A 17,569-nucleotide genomic window follows, 5' to 3' on the forward strand; every position below is an offset into this window, starting at 1 on the left:
CCCCTGATGCTAGCTATTGGGTGTATGTATACCTATAAATGTATATATATATTATACATATATATTTGATGATCAGTAAATTTAAAAATCCAAATTTTATAAAGATTTGATGTAATGTGTCACTGTGTCCACCAGTTCAATTTTAAAGTGATGAGCAGAACAGGATATGTAACATTTATTTATTTATTTATTTATTTTATTTTTGGCATAGGATCAGAAAGTTTTAAAACAAAGACATAAACATTTATAAAGATATTTATATTTACTGGCTACATAAAGCTTAGTTAGAAACCTACCACTGCTCACACTGATTTGGATGAACGAAAGCACTTTTTTTTTTTACTTTTTTTTTTTTGATGGGGCTGGTGTTGTTATTAGGGGGGTTACTTTTGCTTTGTTGTTATTATGCAAGAAGATTATTATGCAAGAATCATTAGAACTGAGGTAAGCTGTCTTTTAAATGCCATCTCTTTGTAGGTAAGAAGGACCTCCCCTCGCCTCCATCTATGGGTTCAGGGAAACGAAAGACTTGGGAAGCCTGGTTGTCAGTGAAGATGAGGAAAAGAAGTTGTTGAGTACCTCAGCCTTCTCCACGTCTGTCATTACCAGTTCACCCTTCTCAACCATCAGAGGGGGTACGCTCTCCTTGGCCTTTCTTTTCTGAGCAATGTACCTACAGAATCCCTTCCTGTTATTCTTTGCATCCCTTGCCAAGCTCAGTTCCATCCATGCCTTGGCTTTCCTTGTCCCATTCCTGCACATCCAAACAGCATTCCTATATTCTTCCCAGGCCACATGTCCTTGCTTCCACTGACTGTGCATTTCTTTCTTGTGCCTCAGTTCAACCAGCAGGTCCTTGCTCTCAGCCAGCCTGGTTCTCTGCCCTCCCTGCCCGCTTTTTTACCCAGGGCGATGGCAAGTTCTTGCACTCTAAGGAAAACATTCATAAAGAGTCTCCAGCTTTGCTCAGCTCCTTTGTCCCTACAGTGTTCCAGGAGATCTCATCTACTAGGTTTTTAAATAGCTTGAAGTTCACTCTTTGGAAGTTCAGAGTCCTGACTTTGCTCTTTGCCAGGCACGTATTCCTCAAGATCACAAACTCAACCAGGGCATGGTCACTGCAGCCCAGACTGCCTCTGCTCTTAGCCTCTTTAATGAGCTCTTCCACACTGGTGAGCACCAGGTCAAGTAATACTTCTCCTCTGGTTGGTTTGTCTAACATCTGAAAGAGAAAGTTATCCTCAATGTACTCTAGGAAACTTCTGGATTGCTTAGAGCCTGCTGTGTAGTTTTCCCAGAAGACATCCGTGTGGCTGAAGTCCCCCATCAGGATGAGAGCATGCGAGCACGATGCTTCTTGTAGTTGAAGCAAGAATGCCTCATTCACTTGATTGGGTGGCCTGTAGTAGACCCCAAGCACAAGCTGTCCTTTATTGGTGTAGTCTTTAACTGTCATCCACAAGGTCGCAACCTGTCTGTGGCTGTTTCTGAGAGACAACTCTTCACAATCAATCCCTTCCCTAATGTAGAGGGCAACATCCCCTCCCTTCCTTCCCTGTCTATCCCTTCTGAAGAGTTTGTAGCCCTCTATTCCAGTGTTCTAGTTATGTGATCCATCCCACCATGTTTCCGTGATAGCAATCAGGACATATTTGTCTAATTGCACCATGGTTTCCAATTGCTTGTTTGCCATGCTGCGTGCATTGGTGTAGAGGCACTTCAGCTGGGCAATTGGTCGTATCACATTTCCAGAACCCTTTCTGATTGCATTGGGACAGTTCACAAGTATTTCCCTGCTGTTACTTAGAGTGATAATGTTCTCAGTTATGCTTTCTTCACTCAGAGATGCATCCCCTTCCCCCACTGCATGTAGTTTAAAGCCCTCCTGATAAGCATAGCCAGCTAACCACCCAGAACACACTTGCCCCACCTGGTCAGCTGTGCCCCATCCGGCATCAGCATGCTCAGTCCTCAAAAGTGTGTCCAAGCTCTAAAACCCAAAACCTTGGGCATGGCACCAGACTCACAGCCAATTGTTCACTCAGCCTGTTCATCTCCTTCTTCCTGTGTTCTTGTAAAGAAGTTGTAAGAGTTCTGGGGAATATGGTACAGGAAAGAGGTTTGTGTTGGTAAAGACAAAACAATACTAAATCTTAACATTGTGAAACATTGTGTAAATACAAGCTCTTCAATACTTCATGATTAAAAAAGCAGGTATATTTAGGAAAACTCAACAAACTCCATTTTCATTAGTAGATAATGCACATACAACACTATTATATATTATATTTTTTTTAAAAAAAGTCCCTCTTCTGAACTCTGATAGTGAAATCCAACTATATTAGTGACGAAGGCATGTACTGAGTGGATTCAGCCATTCATGCATGTAAATTCTCAACTGATCTTTCATGTCAAATTCATCTCTCCATTTTTGCATCTTACAGAAGTGAGATTGTATATGCTTTAATATCTAAATTTCAGTTGACCAAATGTTTCATTCTCAATACTTATGAAAATGCAGCAACAGATTTGGGTTTTACATTTAAACATAACAGTGAAAAATATATTGCCAGCTTGGCAATTAAAATACACAAATTTCAGTCCTGTCTGAGGTATGTGGAGAAAACATGGATTAAAAAAAAAAATAAAAATAAAAGACATGACCTTTAAAGACAGAGTATAAAGAGAAAACTGGAAAAAAAAATAAGCTAAATATATATATTTTAAATGCAAAAGTTCAGTGTAATTAATTCACAATTAATTCACAATTAATTCACACTACTTAATTCAATAAATGGCTTCCAGAGTCTTCCATGGTCTTCAGGTCAGATATCAAGACATTTTCACAATTTCATAACATTGAATTTTTCTACTTAACAGAAAAATACTAATCAGGACTTATTTTAAATTCCCCTAACTTGATTGTATTCTGCAAAGTGGACCAGCACACAATTCAATCTTTCCCAACATTCTTGGAGTCCTGAAAAGCAGAAAGGTGATTAAATTTTCTATTTTGGTTCATATTTGTTGACAAAGATTTCAGGGATTCTAAAGTATCACTGGACTTTCCCAAAGAGCAACAAATGATGTGGTGTTTTTTTTTGCTAGCATGTTATTGTTATGAGAGATGTAGCTATGTCTGTTAAAATTTGTCAAGATTTACTGCTATAGTAACCTATGACACAACATAACTTAGAACATGACATGCTGATAGATACGGAAGCAATGGTGAAACAAGACATCCATTAAGTTCATTTATCAAAGAATGTATACATTTACTTTGTTTGCAAGACAAGTAACAATAATAAATAGTGAACAGCAAAAGTTATTCCACCTTCCTTGAAACTTGCTCAATAAAAAGGCATTGTGTATTCCATAGGCAGTTCCCAATGCCAGTTTAAAATAGTACTGTATCAGGCAACATGAGATTATTTGATCTATGATGCCTATACATTTAAATTATATAGGAAAGTGTGTGGGGCTTTCATAACAGAGAAATTGTCTATCATGTCACTTTAGCCTATAATTTTGCTAGCACAGTAAAAAACTTTTGTCAGTAAGCAGCTCATAGATTATCACTGTTAGATGGTAGACTTGGATTTGTTCATGTTTTATTTATCATCTGTTACATCTGATTATCAGCTGACACACTTTAACAACTTTTTTTTTAATGACTTTTGCTCATCAGTCTACACATTTTAACACTTTGGAATGCTTTTACTAAAATTATTAATATAATTCTTATACATCCATGTCCCAGTATAATTAGTGTTTATGTTTCTAATAGGATTGGATGGCAACAACAATTGTTTTAACATTTTTCTTATAATAATATCCAAGCTCTACAACATTTAACTTTCAAGGGAATGATGGTTGGGAGATCAGATGCTACAATTTTGACTACACTTTTAGAAAGCTATCAAATTTCAGAGCAAAAAATGACTTCTAGAGTCTTTTTAGCTAAAAATGTACCTGACTTGTCATTCCTTCAGATCTTTTTATTAAAAAGTATTGTAAAAAAATCTGAAAATAGTAAGGAGTCTAGTCAATAAAATGCCTGTAAGATTGAAAGATTTTCATTGGAGGCACATGAAATGTTTCCACATAGAATGTAATAGCTACTTTCCATATGTCTCAGTCAACATTTAGCCATTAATAAGATCTAACTAAAGAGTTAAAAGGGAGACATAAGCTTCTTGGAAATATCTATCCAGAAAAAAACATAATAATAATAATAATATCCTGTTAAAGCAGACACTGAATAATAATGGCAAAAGGAGTTAGAATAGTTTCCTGTGTAATGAACTGGGCACACATACAATGAACTATCAATACAATTTCCATGTAGACCATGTGTAACAAGATTTTTTTAAAAAATAAATAAATACCATAAAAATACTACACGGTAGAGGAGCCAGTTTGAATTTTCAGTCAATAATACATATATAATGGATTTAATTTTTATTATATACACAGTAAAGTCCCTGTTTAGTGGACAGAATTCAGTATGTCTGTACTCCAAACTTATACTGCTTAGATCAAATTAATTGATTAGCTTCACCATGAAGATGAATCATAAAAACACTAAATGACTGAGGTATTGTCTGTTCCCTACCCCACAGCTGGCAATGATTTTTAAACATGATTTCCACAAACATAATCAAACTCAGCTTTGTTAAGGCAGGACAGAGGAAGCACAGGCAGTGATTAGGAAAAAAATCCACTAAACTCCTTGGTAGCTATTGGGAGAACATTTATGGTTTGTTTTTTATTGGTGCAAGGAACCACCATCTCCTACACAGTTGTTTTTGCTAAGCACTTTAAAAAATAAATAGCAGTAATTATTCTAATTGCAAAGTTACTAGCTCATTTTCTTCTCATCTTTTTTTCAAAGTCAGTAGTACATGTGTTTTTTTTGGAAGATGTCTTCTGTGTTTGTGAAAGTTTTCTGATTTTTATACATAAATACTGTATCTTGATGGCATAACTCTCCAAAAATCCTTCCTCATTTGAGAGCACTTACCTCCTAGTCATTTTGGTGTCTTTTGCTTATTAAAATGGGATTCTAATTTTGTACACTTGACTTGAACAAAATGTGAATTTCCAAGGGAAAATGCCAAATGTAAATCATCCCAGTAAACCCAGAGACAGCAGAAAAGTCTTGCTTTTTTTTTTCTCTCTGTACTCCTTATGAAATTAAGAGTTTTCTAACTTAGTTAACATTTTCCTTCCACCCATCCCTACTTTTTTATTTTCAAACTAAGCTTTTGTTTCCTCTGTTAAAACACTTCTGCTTATTTTGTAATAAGTGTATGTATATGTTTCCAAATACATATATATGTTTCCTAAAAGCAAAGGTTTATAATTTAAAAATGTATTTAACAATACCCTGTCATCATTTTAGTTTAGCAGATTCAAATTCACTTAAGATCTGAAGTTCATTCTGACACAGAGATAAAAAATTTTGAAAGTTTTTAGTAAAGAAAATAAGAATAAACAACAGGTAATTTGAAATACATTCCTCAAGTCTGCTAATTATTTTGTGAATCTGTTTAGAATAATACTTTTATTTTCAAGATATTTGTTATAATTTTTACCCCACAGTCCTCAACGAAACAATACTTTAGTTTAATAGGAGCCCTGTTTGAGTAGAGACTGCTGAGTGCCCACTTACACAGAGCAATATTTTCTGCAAAGTAGACTGAGGTAATTTGTACACAAAATTACTTCAATACAGTAATTGATTACACAAAAGAATAATTAGTAAGGGGAGTAAAACTGAAGCTGGTTGTGAATGTTCAAAGGGATCTCACTGAGCAACAGAAGACAAAACTCAGTGTTGAAAAATGAAAGCACACAGACAAGGAAATAAAACACGCTACATATATATGTAGAGTCATGTGCTCTAAATCAGCTATGAACAACTCAGGGAACAGATTTTCACTCAGAGAAGTCAGTTCTCAGGGAGGTCAGTGTTCAAGAGCATAAGGAATGGTAGGAGAGGAACAAAAGATAAAACAGAAGACAACACTCTGCCACTGTATAAATCCTTAGCCAAGAACCGTTTGAATAGTGAACACAGTCCTCCCTTTCCACTTCAGCAAAGATATAACAGTGCTATGAAGGTGCTGAAAAAGGCATCAAGGATAACAAAAAGTATGGAAGAGTTTTGAATATATGAGCAATCATATAGGCAGGACTCCTGGAAGAGTTGTTACTAAGCAGAGTCATGACAAATATAAAAAAACATGAATGATGGGAAAAGTGTCTTGCTTAGAAGTAAACATTTGTTACAGTGTAAAACTGAACGGAAAAGAAACCAATAACAAGAACAGAATATAAGTTTTAAACTTTTTCCACATGATGAATGCTCAGTTTATGGACCTTATTGCTCAATGTGTTGTACATACCTAAATATACATTAAAAAAAAAAAAAAGATAAATATCAAGTATTAAACGCAAAAATTAGAAACAAACTATCATTCAAGTAGTCCCTAAGTCACAACTTATTAGAAATTGGTTATATCTCTCTGCATGTTCTATTTGTATAGACTTTTTTGTGTAAATTTTAATGTGATTACATTTTTAAAAAGCAGTTATATTATACACCTAATATATACACTATACACCTATACATTCCTAAATTTTTGCTCAGCCCCTAGTCTTGGAACTGAGGTGTACTGTATGAATTTTCTGCCATATGGTATTTTAGAAGTTTAGATAGGGCACAGGATGTGATAAAGAGGATTCGTTGTTTTCCAGCAAGGAGTAGTCGTATACCTCCATTTTCTCCATCATATTTCAGACAGCAATTAGTCTTCAGGAAAAAATCAAGTACTATCAATGTTTTCTGCTCCTAAACTGAAAGGTGACTCCAGAATGTTTCATTTTAAAAGTATAATTGTTCTGGATTAAAAATTATATAATAAATTAGATTTCTAAGTGTTCAGTGCCCTTTTATACCTACAGTTCTGCTCCATGTTCTGAATTTCTGATTTGCATCTGACCTGCGATTTCTTGGCACATTACTTTTGGAAGTATTTTTGTAGTTCAATGAATTGTTTAGCTCTTACATTAGGTGATTTGGAGGGTACCTACGCTTTATAAGCACTTGTTTGCTGACTTGTTTCCATTTAAATTTGTATTCTATATGAAATAAATGACATGTTTTATTCTCATATCAAAGATAGCACTAGCCCACAACAGAAAGTTGGGGAGAAAAAGTTCTTTTTTTGAAGATTTAAAAAACAACAAAAAAAAGTGTTAAAAATGAAACCCAAAGAAATAGTCTCCAATTCAAAAAGCCCCCATATTAGCTTTCCTCTAATCCACACAGGGTTTTTGGAAATTCATATTACCAACTTTTACTTACTATTTAACTTTGTGACAAAAAAACTACATAAATAAAATCCAGTAGTAAATCTCATGTAGGGAATTTTTTTTCTACACTGAAATATTCTGACTCCTAGATAAGACTGAGGAGTGTGTATGCTACAAAGGTGCCTGTAACACTTGACCTAAGCCTTCCAGGGAGTTATTGAGAGCAGAAGCTTAATCACCATTCAGAGTGATTCTTACAATGATCCTTTCTCTATTTACCCTCATGACATCCAGGGATACTGGACTCACTAAACTAAAGATAGCCTTGGTGCCTTTCACTCCTAGAAAAAATGCAATGTTGGTTTAGAAACATTTTTATATTAAAAAATTACAGTGGAAATTAAAAAAAAAAAAATCATCTGTTATCTGGTTCTTCTGTATGAAGGTAGAGAGTTTGAGGGTGCAACAGAAACATGCAGGAGTCAAACAATTTTCTCCTACATCTTCACTTTCACTACCCTCAAGAAAATTGTTTTCTGACATTGTGCCTAACGTCAGTGGTTTGTAAGATGAACTCCAAGCACTCCTAGAGATGGGACAATTATTCAGTCCTGGTACCATCTACAGTTTGACTGTTTGGAGAAACTGTCTTTACTGTGGACAGCAGGATATGCATAGTATCCAATACACCGTGCTATAAATAGTGAATGTCATAATATAAAATTGTCTGACAGATGACTTAACATGTTCTTTTATTTTTCTGTTATTGTTAAAATTTTAATGAGAAAATTCTACTTTTGTACTGGAATTCACTAACTTTTCTGTTAGCTACTTGAAAACTTTTGCTTTTTTGTTAATGTAAATATAATAGAAATGCTGTATTTTTATTTTTCCGAGAGCTGTGGGATTCAAACATCAAAAAAAAAAGTTTTTTCATGTTAATGTTTGTGAGTAGTATTGAGCAAAAAATATTATCCTGAGTTTTGTTCCAACGCTCTTGTTTACAAGACATTGAGTTATTCAATCTGCAAAGAAATGTAGAAAGGACTTAGACAATATATCGGAACCAAGAAATGTAGAATAATGAGCAGACAAAGTTGTCTTTGAAGCATATTTTATAGAAATCATAATTGGTGAGAAAAAAAAAAAACACCTTCATTTTCTACTTAAACTACTTGCAATTTATTATTCTTCATTATATGAGTCTCTAACTACAGTGGGGAATCATCTTTGCTTAAATTATTCCTTCCATTCCTATAGTCATTCTTCCTCTTTACTTTACCAAAACAGATGCACAGCAATTTCCTGTTATTTAAATTCCCAAAAGGCTACCTTGCAGAGTAGAACTGTTCAAAATCTTCACAAAACTACATTGAGCCAGTATGATTTTGATTGTGCCAGGCAAGCTATAGTGATTAGCAGGCCTGTGAAATCCTGATGGTCAGGGAGCTGGTATTAGTTACTCATTTTTTCATCATATTCTGTCTAAACTACAGCAATCCAATAGAACTAATCATGGAGCTGGCAACCTCTAGAAAACTTATCTACAACCTGTCTCATCAACAAGAACTATGAGAAGCACAACAAAGCCATTCTCTATTTTTCACATTCGAGAAGAATGTTGAGACCAGATAAAAATCTCTATTCTTACCTTCCATAGCATATACTGATACTTTCCAAAAATCATCTAACACCTCAGAGCTCAGCATGTGGCTGATAAACTTGCAATTTCATTACAAACAAACTTTCTTTTGGAAATACAAAATTCACTTTTCAGGACATAGATGTTTTCACTATGATATGCAAACAGCAATGAGTTGCTTACACCTTTAATTGCAACCTATTTGTGTAGGCAGTCTTCAAAGTTAAAAAACCTTGAGGAACGTAGAATCAGTGATGAGGTAGATGATCTGGAAGCATCTGTTCAGCTTGCTTACTTCAGCTTGCAGCTATTTGATTTCATTCACATGGTGCTGAGGCCAAACTAATAGGTTTATGACCCCATAAACATTATTATTTCTGGTGCAATGATGCAAAAATATATATAGCTTGCTTCTTAATTTGAGTGGTAAGATGACATGGCACTTATGCGAGGTGTTTTCTCAAACATGGATCTCATTTTTACATTCATTGAGAAACATTAACAACTGTTTTATAACTTTCTTGTCCTTAACAAATCACTTTATTTTCTTTAACTAACTATCTCTAATGCAGACTGTAGTGCATACTCTTAAAAAAGGCTGAAATAAAACTCTGGATAAATAAGATACCTCATGCAAAGTTCTGGAGACATTCTGGCCACTCTGAAAGAGAAAGTGAACAAGTAACAAACATTAACTGCATCAATCAATGAACTTCCAGATGGTTCTGATAGTCTTAATAACAAAGCTAGCACGAATGAATGAATGAACGAATGAATAAATGACAGAAAGAAAGAAAAGCAATTGTATAACAAACCAAGAGAAATTAACTGCCTGCGTGGTGAACCTATCGTCTGACTTTTCCAGTCTCATGCTTGGTAGCTATTCATATTTTTAGAAAACTCTCTCACTGCTGGGATTCTTATCAAAACAGGCTAGTTGAGCAATGAGATTTTAAAAAGCCAGGAAAGCAATATTCAAACGTACATGGAATGTGTTCAGCAGTTACATCCCCCTCAAAAAAAAATAATATATATATATATATTTTCAAGCATGAAGGATCATTACTTTCAGTAATTAAATGAAGATTCCTCCAGGATAGAACTGTATGCTGTTGTTTTCACTAATTACAATTTTGTTAAGAGTACTAGGCTTTAATTTACCACAGATACTCTATTCAACTTGAGCATAAACAAACATTTTATCTTGGATTATAATTGCTCTTTTCCTCATGCAAATTGTATTTTTTGAATGACATTTATTTTGTGTTGAGATTTATCTATGCTAGATCTATTGTTTCTGCTGGGATTTGCACCTCTTACAGAAATTTGTTTTTAATCTGCTCTTCATTCACACACTGCAGGATGCAAACACATATCATAGATGTTTCCCTGAGTCCGGGAGGAACAGTCAGCCTCAGACCTAGCAGACTCTACTTTTCTCTTAGGCCAGTTTAAGGAAATAATTGTTGTTTATTTGTATAAGGATATATGTGGTCTTCTAGTGAGATTGCTAAAGAATTTGAGTTACACCTCCAAGATGTATGAAATCTGTTTTGTTAATTCTCTGCTGATTTTCAACCATAAGCAAGATGTATACCCTTACAGGGAAAAGGAGTTGTCAAGTTTCCTACCTGTAGGACTGGGACATACCTCAGAAGATCACTTAGTTCACCTTGTGCCTTAAGGCAGGAGTGTCTCCAGCTAGGTCATTTTTCAGAGAAGTGCTTCTTGTCATGTCTTGAGACCCACAGCTGTACAGGCAATACATTTCAGCACTTCGTTATCATTAATAGCATTAGGGTTTTTACCCACCATCTAATATAAATCTGTCCTGTTGCAATTTAAAGCAGTACTACTTGCCTTGTCTTTCACAAGGATGGAAAGTAGTAGCATTTATGTATTTGAAAATTGTCATTATGTTCAATTTTCCTTTCTCTCCTTCTCTTCTCAAACTGAAAATCCTTTTTCTTTCATGTTTGCTGGACTTTTCATCATTCATATTATTCTTCAGCAGACTATCATCAGTTATTCTACATCTTTAAATTGAGTGCAACACAGAGTAGGAAATCGTGTTTAAACTGAGACATTTTCAAGACCTAATGAAAAAGAACTATTTCTCGTTTTGCAACTGATTTTGTGTTGTTTTTTGTTTGTTTGTTTGTTGTTGTTGTGGTGTTTGGTTTTTTTTGGTATCAAATCTCACTGTGAAACAATTTCCTACACCATGTTTGTTTCTGAGTTTCAAAGATGTGAGTGATTCCAGAGGCTGAAGATCAGCGAGGTATTCAAATAACTTAATCTGATTAGGATACTGAATACTTCAAACCACTTTTAAAATCTAGGTTGGGGCAGATATTTGCAGGTATTTAAGTGCCTAAAGATATAGTAGATGATTGGACATGTTTTCTAAAGTCACTAAGAAGACAATGCTTATGCGGATCCTTAAATTTCTTTGAGGATCTAGACACAGCTGGCTGATTTCTCACTGGTAACTGCAGGATATGAGTCTAAGTGTTTCTTAACAGAAACTATCTGCATCTTTTCATATCAAAATACTACCAAAAAAACTGCTGGAAAGCAGTTCTACAGAGAAGGGCCTAGGAGTCTTGGTGGACAACAAGTTAACCATGAGCTAGCAATGTTGTCTTTGTGGCCAGTGTTAACCTGAGGTGCATTTGGAAGAGTGATTCCAGCAGGTTGAGAGATGATATCCTCCCTCTCTACTCAGCCCTGGTGTGGCCTTATCAGAAGTACTGTGTCCTGTTCTGGGTTCCCTAGTCAAAGGGAGACATGGAGCTCCTAGAGAGAGTTTAGCAGAGGGCTATGAAGATGATTATGGGACTGGAGCATCTCTCTTATAAGGAAAGGCTGGGAGTGATCAGCCTGTTTAGCTTGGAGAAAAGAAGGCTGAGAGGGGATCTTTTCAATGTATTCAAATATCTTAAGGACAGTGTCATCCTCTTAAAGAGGATGGGAACTGATCCTTTTCAGTGGTGCACAGTGACAGGATAAGAGTCAATGGGCACAAACTGAGACATAGGAAGTTGCATCTGAATATGAGGGGAAAAAAATCTTTTACTGTGAGAGTGACAGAGCTCTGGAAAACATTGCTCAGAGGAGTTGTGGAGTCTCCTTCTCTGGAGATACTCAAAACCCCCCTGCAGGTGATTCTGTGCAGTGTGCTCTGGTGCTTGAGCAGGAGGGTTGGACCAGATCATCTCCAGAGGTCCCTTCCAACCTCAACCACTCTGTTCCTCCGTGATTTATTTTTAGAAACGTGTTTGGAATTTTTGTCTAATTTTGTTTTAAATGTATATAAAATGAAGGGGAAAAGTTATGGAAATTGTAAATAACTCTTTGGAAAGCACTTTGTAATATCACATATAAAGAGTTACATGTGTCCTAATTACAAACATTTAAATAAGTTTCTCTTTAACTGCAAAGAAGCAATGGTTGGATGGGAAAATAACCCTAAAAATAGTAAATAAAACTATCAATAGTTTCTCAAGAATAGCTACCAAAATTTAAAATGTTCATATTCATTGTTTGCTGCTCTGTTACAAGTAAGAGAAATTTTCTTTTAATTTCAAAATATGAAATTCATTAAATTGAGACACTACCTACTTTAATCAAAAAGATACTAAATAAATTATAAATTATAGATTTTTTCACAGCATAAAGTTATCATAGCTTTCTAAACACCTGAATGGATAGTAGTGCATACAGTGGTGAATAGAAGGCAATTCTAAACTGTGTTACTGGTTTCCAGAAACTACATGTAAGCTATTAAGAAAAAAAAAAAAAAGAGTGCTTAAAAAAAAAAAAAGTGCTTGAGGTCACTAGAAATAGAGAAAAAAGAGGCATGCTAAGTAAAACAAGAAAATGGACTAGAAGTTACCTGCCTCCAAGACAATGTTTCTGAGATCCAAATATAATCAGGAAGTTCCCTGAAGACTTAGAATTTCTTCTAACTGCAGAAAATACAATTTTAAAGAAATGGATCAAGCTACTCAACCTAAAGATTTCTACAGGTTTTACCATTGTGATAATTTAATGACTCCTCTGAGACTGCTCATCTAACTTGCTGTACTTTATAACTGCTGATAGTTTCAGAGAATTTGAGAAAACCAAAATAAGCCCTCTTTTAAAATAAAATGTTTCCCTTCTCCTTTTCTTTATTATTCTCTTGCCTGCCTTCCTCAAACCATATCACTCAAAAAATCTCTTATACACAAATCAATTTATCTGACACTGTGATCCTCTCTAGTACATTTCTTCAGATCGTCCAAATAATGGAAAAGATGTCTCATCCCTATCACTATCTCACCAAAACTCTCTACTAGAAGAATATAGATGGTGTCAGATTAAACTAGGCTGTAGAGAGATGACTTCTTCTACCCCTATCCAGTTCATAAAATCCTATGACAAATTGGCCACTGATGGCCTCGACATTAACTATTTGAACTCCCACCTTTCTAGGAAGGTGGAAATAATATATCCATATCCTTACCAGTAGAATACAATATAGAGCATGTACCAACATTCACATAAATTTTTCACAAGGTTACACCTTTCTGTCAAAGTAATTCATTCTACATCACAGTCCCTGAGCTACCAGCTACAAGCCTTTAGTGAAATGTGCAAAAAGCTGAGAGATTGAAACTCCTATTTTCTTTTGAGAGTCTCTTCTGAGCTTAAGCAGCTCCTGTACTGATACTTTGCTCTTTCTGTCATAAGAAGAAATTATGGATTTGCTCCTTCCTGCTTTTTTTTTTTTTTTTTTTTTTCAAAGGGGATCGAACCAGGGAAATCTATTAAATCTGTAAAGAAAGAGGAACTTGCAAATAAGCCCATGATGACAGGGTATCCCATGGGAAGAGAACAGAGCCAAGTGGAGTTTGTTCCTTTATTGTTCCTGTTTTTAAAGAGAAGTGAGTAGCTAATGCACTGCCATAATACTTAAAAGTGGAAGAAAGAAATATTCCTGTTAATGCAGTAAAGTATTTGAAAGTGCTTTCCAGATGTTTACCAACTTATAGATGTCAATTTTGAATGATACATTTATCAGTTTACCTGACAAGATTAGGTTAAAGCCAAAAAAGGCCAAAAAAATATACCTAGGTTTTCCTGGTCCATTGACTAATGGGGAAATTGGAAACATATTCTTTTTTGTAAATGTTCATGTGCATTTATTTCAAATGTTCTTGCTGGGTTTCTTGTAGGAGTTTTGTTGCTCTGATTTTTTTTTTTTTATTCCCAGTATGTATGTTACTTCTCGAGATTATTATGAAATGACCTTGTTACACATTTCCATCCCTTCACATGACTTCATATGACGTTCACTCTCATCCATTAAATCAAACTTCTGGCACCTGATTTTGTATCTGTGATTTTTTGTTGCCGTCGTTCTTTTTTATATATATAACAGGATATAACAGGCTACAATCAAATGTTTTCTTCAAAGTGAAAGTCTGCTCTTTGAAAGGTCACAACACTTCTTTACAATTTGTTGTGAAAACAAATTTTATAAAAATCTATAAAAATTCAAAGATCTGATACTTCGATGTCTACCTGTATATAAAGATCTGTTTAGAGGTATTTTCAGTTTTGCAATAATACAATATGTTACTTGTCTATCAAGCACCAATACTCTTCTTAAAAGAATACCTCTTGAAAGTTGTTTAATTTGAATATGAACAGGCAAACAAGATGTGAAAACTCTGTCAAAAAAGCTGAAACTCTCTTTTGGTTAATGTTTTCACAGTGGTAAGCCTAGGGGGAGGCTGGCCTCCTACAATTAACTTACTATTTTTTGAAAACTTTGGATTTATCACTTGAGTTTATCCAATCCCAAGAATTTATTCACACAAGACTAAATTCCAACACTATGATGCTCAATGGATATGACTTAAATTAAGAATATTATTATATGTTAAAAAAAATGAATCATCAACATTCAGGTTGAATGAAATTCAGAAGCATCTACGAAACTCCTCTAGCATGGCTACCGTGAGGGAAAAAGTTTTAATAACATACTCTTATCTAGTAGATTTCAGTTTTTTGGTTTCTTTTTGAGTATATATTTTATTATTTTTTTTTCCTATGCATCTTTCTAACACTTTGGAGTACTAAAGTATACTAAAGTATATGCCTTGCAAACTCTTCACTGTAAACTGCTGGGTTAGAACCATGGAAAATGTAGCGGTTTTACCCTGTTATTCAGCTGAACGCCACCACAATGGTCTCTCATTCCCCCTCCTCAAAGGATAAGGGGAAGAAAATAAGATGGAAAGGGCTCAAGGGTTGAGATAAGGACAGGGACATCACTCAACAATTATTGTCAGAGGTAAAACAGAGTCAGTACAGGTTGATTAATGAGATTTACTTACTATTACTAACGAACTAAGGAAATGCTGGGTTAGAACCATGGAAAATGTAGTAGTTTTACCCTGTTATTCAGCTGAACGCCACTACAATGGTCTCTCATTCCCCCTCCTCAAAGGATAAGGGGAAGAAAATAAGATGGAAAGGGCTCAAGGGTTGAGATAAGGACAGGGACATCACTCAACAGTTATTGTCAGAGGTAAAACAGAGTCAGTACAGGAAGATTAATGAGATTTACTTACTATTACTAACGAACTAAGGAAATGAGAAACTAAAAGAAATCTAAAAACACTTTCCCCCCATCCACCCACTTCTACATCCTCTCCTCGAGCAGTACAGGCAAATGGAGTATGGGGGCTGTGATCAGTCCCTAACACTTTGTCTCCTCTGCACCTTCACTTTCTGCCCCTGCTCCCCGTGGGGTCCCTCCCATGGGATGCCGTCCTTACAGAACTGATCCTGTGGGGGCTGCCCACAGGCAGCAGCTCTTCAAGAACTGCTTCAACATGGCTCCGTACCACGGGGTCCATCCCTCAGGAGCAAACTGCTCCAACATGGGTCCCCCACGGGTGGCAGCTTCCCCCCCCAGACCCCCTGCTCCTGTGTGGGCTCCTCTCCACGGGCTGCAGCTCCGGCCCGGGGCCTGCTCCTGCGGGGGCTCTCCATGGGCCGCAGCCTCCTCCAGGCCACATCCACCTGCTCCACCGGGGGCTCCTCCACGGGCTGCAGCGTGGAGATCTGCTCCATGTGGGACCCATGGACTGCAGGGGGACAGCCTGCTCCACCAGGGGCCTCTCCACAGGCCGCAGGGGAACTTCTGCTTTGTGCCTGGAGCACCTCCTGCCCTCCTTCTGCACTGACCTTGGTGTCTGCAGGGCTGGTTCTCACTCCTCTCTCTCAGCTGCTGTTGAAAAGCAGTTTTTGTTGTTGTTGTTGTTGTTTGTTTGTTTGTTTTTCCCTTTCTTAAATCTGCTTTCACAGAGGTGTAAACGACATCTCTTACTGGCTTGGCTCTGGACAGCGGCAGGTCCCTTTTGGAACCAGCTGCAACTGCCTCTTACCTAACATGGGGCAGCTTCTGGACTCTTCTGAGAGGCCACCCCCTGCAGCCCCCTGCTACCAAAACCTTGCCACATAAACCCAATATAGACAGAGAAGGACAAAATTTTCCTGACCACTTCTTACGCAATTTAAGATCTTACCATACACACTGCAAATAGAAAAAGACTAACATTTTCAAATCAAAATCTGTCTTCTCATCTTAGGTGATAGCCTGTTTATTGTCAGAAAAGAGTCTTGATCATGGAAAACTGAAAGTAAGAAAGCATAAATTCACAGAATAATGCAACACCAGAAACATTAGAACATATCCAAAGAGTGGTAATTTCTTTGAATTAAAAGGAAGAGAAAAACTCGAACAGGTCTGCTTGAAAGGGGTGGATTAATTTAATTAACACCTTTTATTCATTTTATCTCTTAAATCTTTCATTATTCAGACAAATTTGGATATCATGTGAGTTGGTGTAAGAGGCTTAAGCTCTTAAATTACTTGCCATTTTTAATATTGTTAAATCTGTGCACTCAGAGTGTGGCAGGACTGCTGTAATGAGCTATACCAAATAAATAAATAAATAAATAAAAATCTGTATCCTTTCTGTGTACTAGACAGTCTTTGCCAACTCTCAGACAGCGTGGAAGCAATGATTTATTCAATCCAATCAAATATGTAGGACACAAAAGCAGTTCTTCAGCCAAAAAATCTGGAATAAATGGATTATTGAAGGGAAACCTAGGGACAGCCCACTGGAAGACAGTACAAGGTAGGTTTACATGATTTGATTTAAAATTCCTACCAGTCAATCATCCCCAACTCTAAAAAAAAAAAAAAAAAGGAATATCCTTAGTCATTTACATATGCATTACATTTATGCAAATTACTGGTGTGAGGAAAACTGTTGCATTGGTAACATTTTTCATCATGTACTTCACAGATGGAACTGGACTTGTGCATCCCAGAAGAGTAAATAATCAGATGAAAGGGCTTAGCTTCTGCCTGGAGGACTTCAAAATCCCACAGCTTTCTTTGGCCTGATCTGCTTTCTAGTGTGCAGTGATATGACCTTAAGCATTATCCCTAAATCTTTAGCCTTAGAAACACTAAGCCCTTGAGAGCAGCAACATGCTATATGTGAAGTTGGAAAGTACAGAGCAAAATATATGAGA

At 36.1% G+C, this 17,569-nt stretch overlaps 1 long non-coding RNA gene across 7 annotated transcripts; it reads right to left on the reverse strand.

The window, feature by feature from the left end:
• Positions 1-395: 395 nt before the first annotated feature.
• LOC106040504 (uncharacterized) lies at positions 396-16,855 on the reverse strand. 7 transcript variants are annotated; one of them, XR_010828560.1, is made up of 5 exons: positions 16,208-16,855; positions 12,861-12,933; positions 10,613-10,713; positions 9,591-9,623; positions 396-2,094 (listed from the first exon to the last, which is right to left on the reverse strand). It is a non-coding gene; the product is annotated as an uncharacterized lncRNA (long non-coding RNA). The 7 variants fall into 7 exon arrangements; XR_010828553.1 differs by lacking the exon at positions 12,861-12,933; XR_010828559.1 differs by lacking the exon at positions 12,861-12,933 and having other exon boundaries at positions 396-1,222; positions 1,931-2,094; positions 9,591-10,713.
• Between the last annotated feature and the right edge of the window lie 714 nt (positions 16,856-17,569).

The sequence above is a fragment of the Anser cygnoides genome, chromosome 1 (assembly GCF_040182565.1).
Source record: "Anser cygnoides isolate HZ-2024a breed goose chromosome 1, Taihu_goose_T2T_genome, whole genome shotgun sequence".
In the NCBI taxonomy this organism is placed as follows: Eukaryota; Metazoa; Chordata; class Aves; order Anseriformes; family Anatidae; genus Anser; species Anser cygnoides.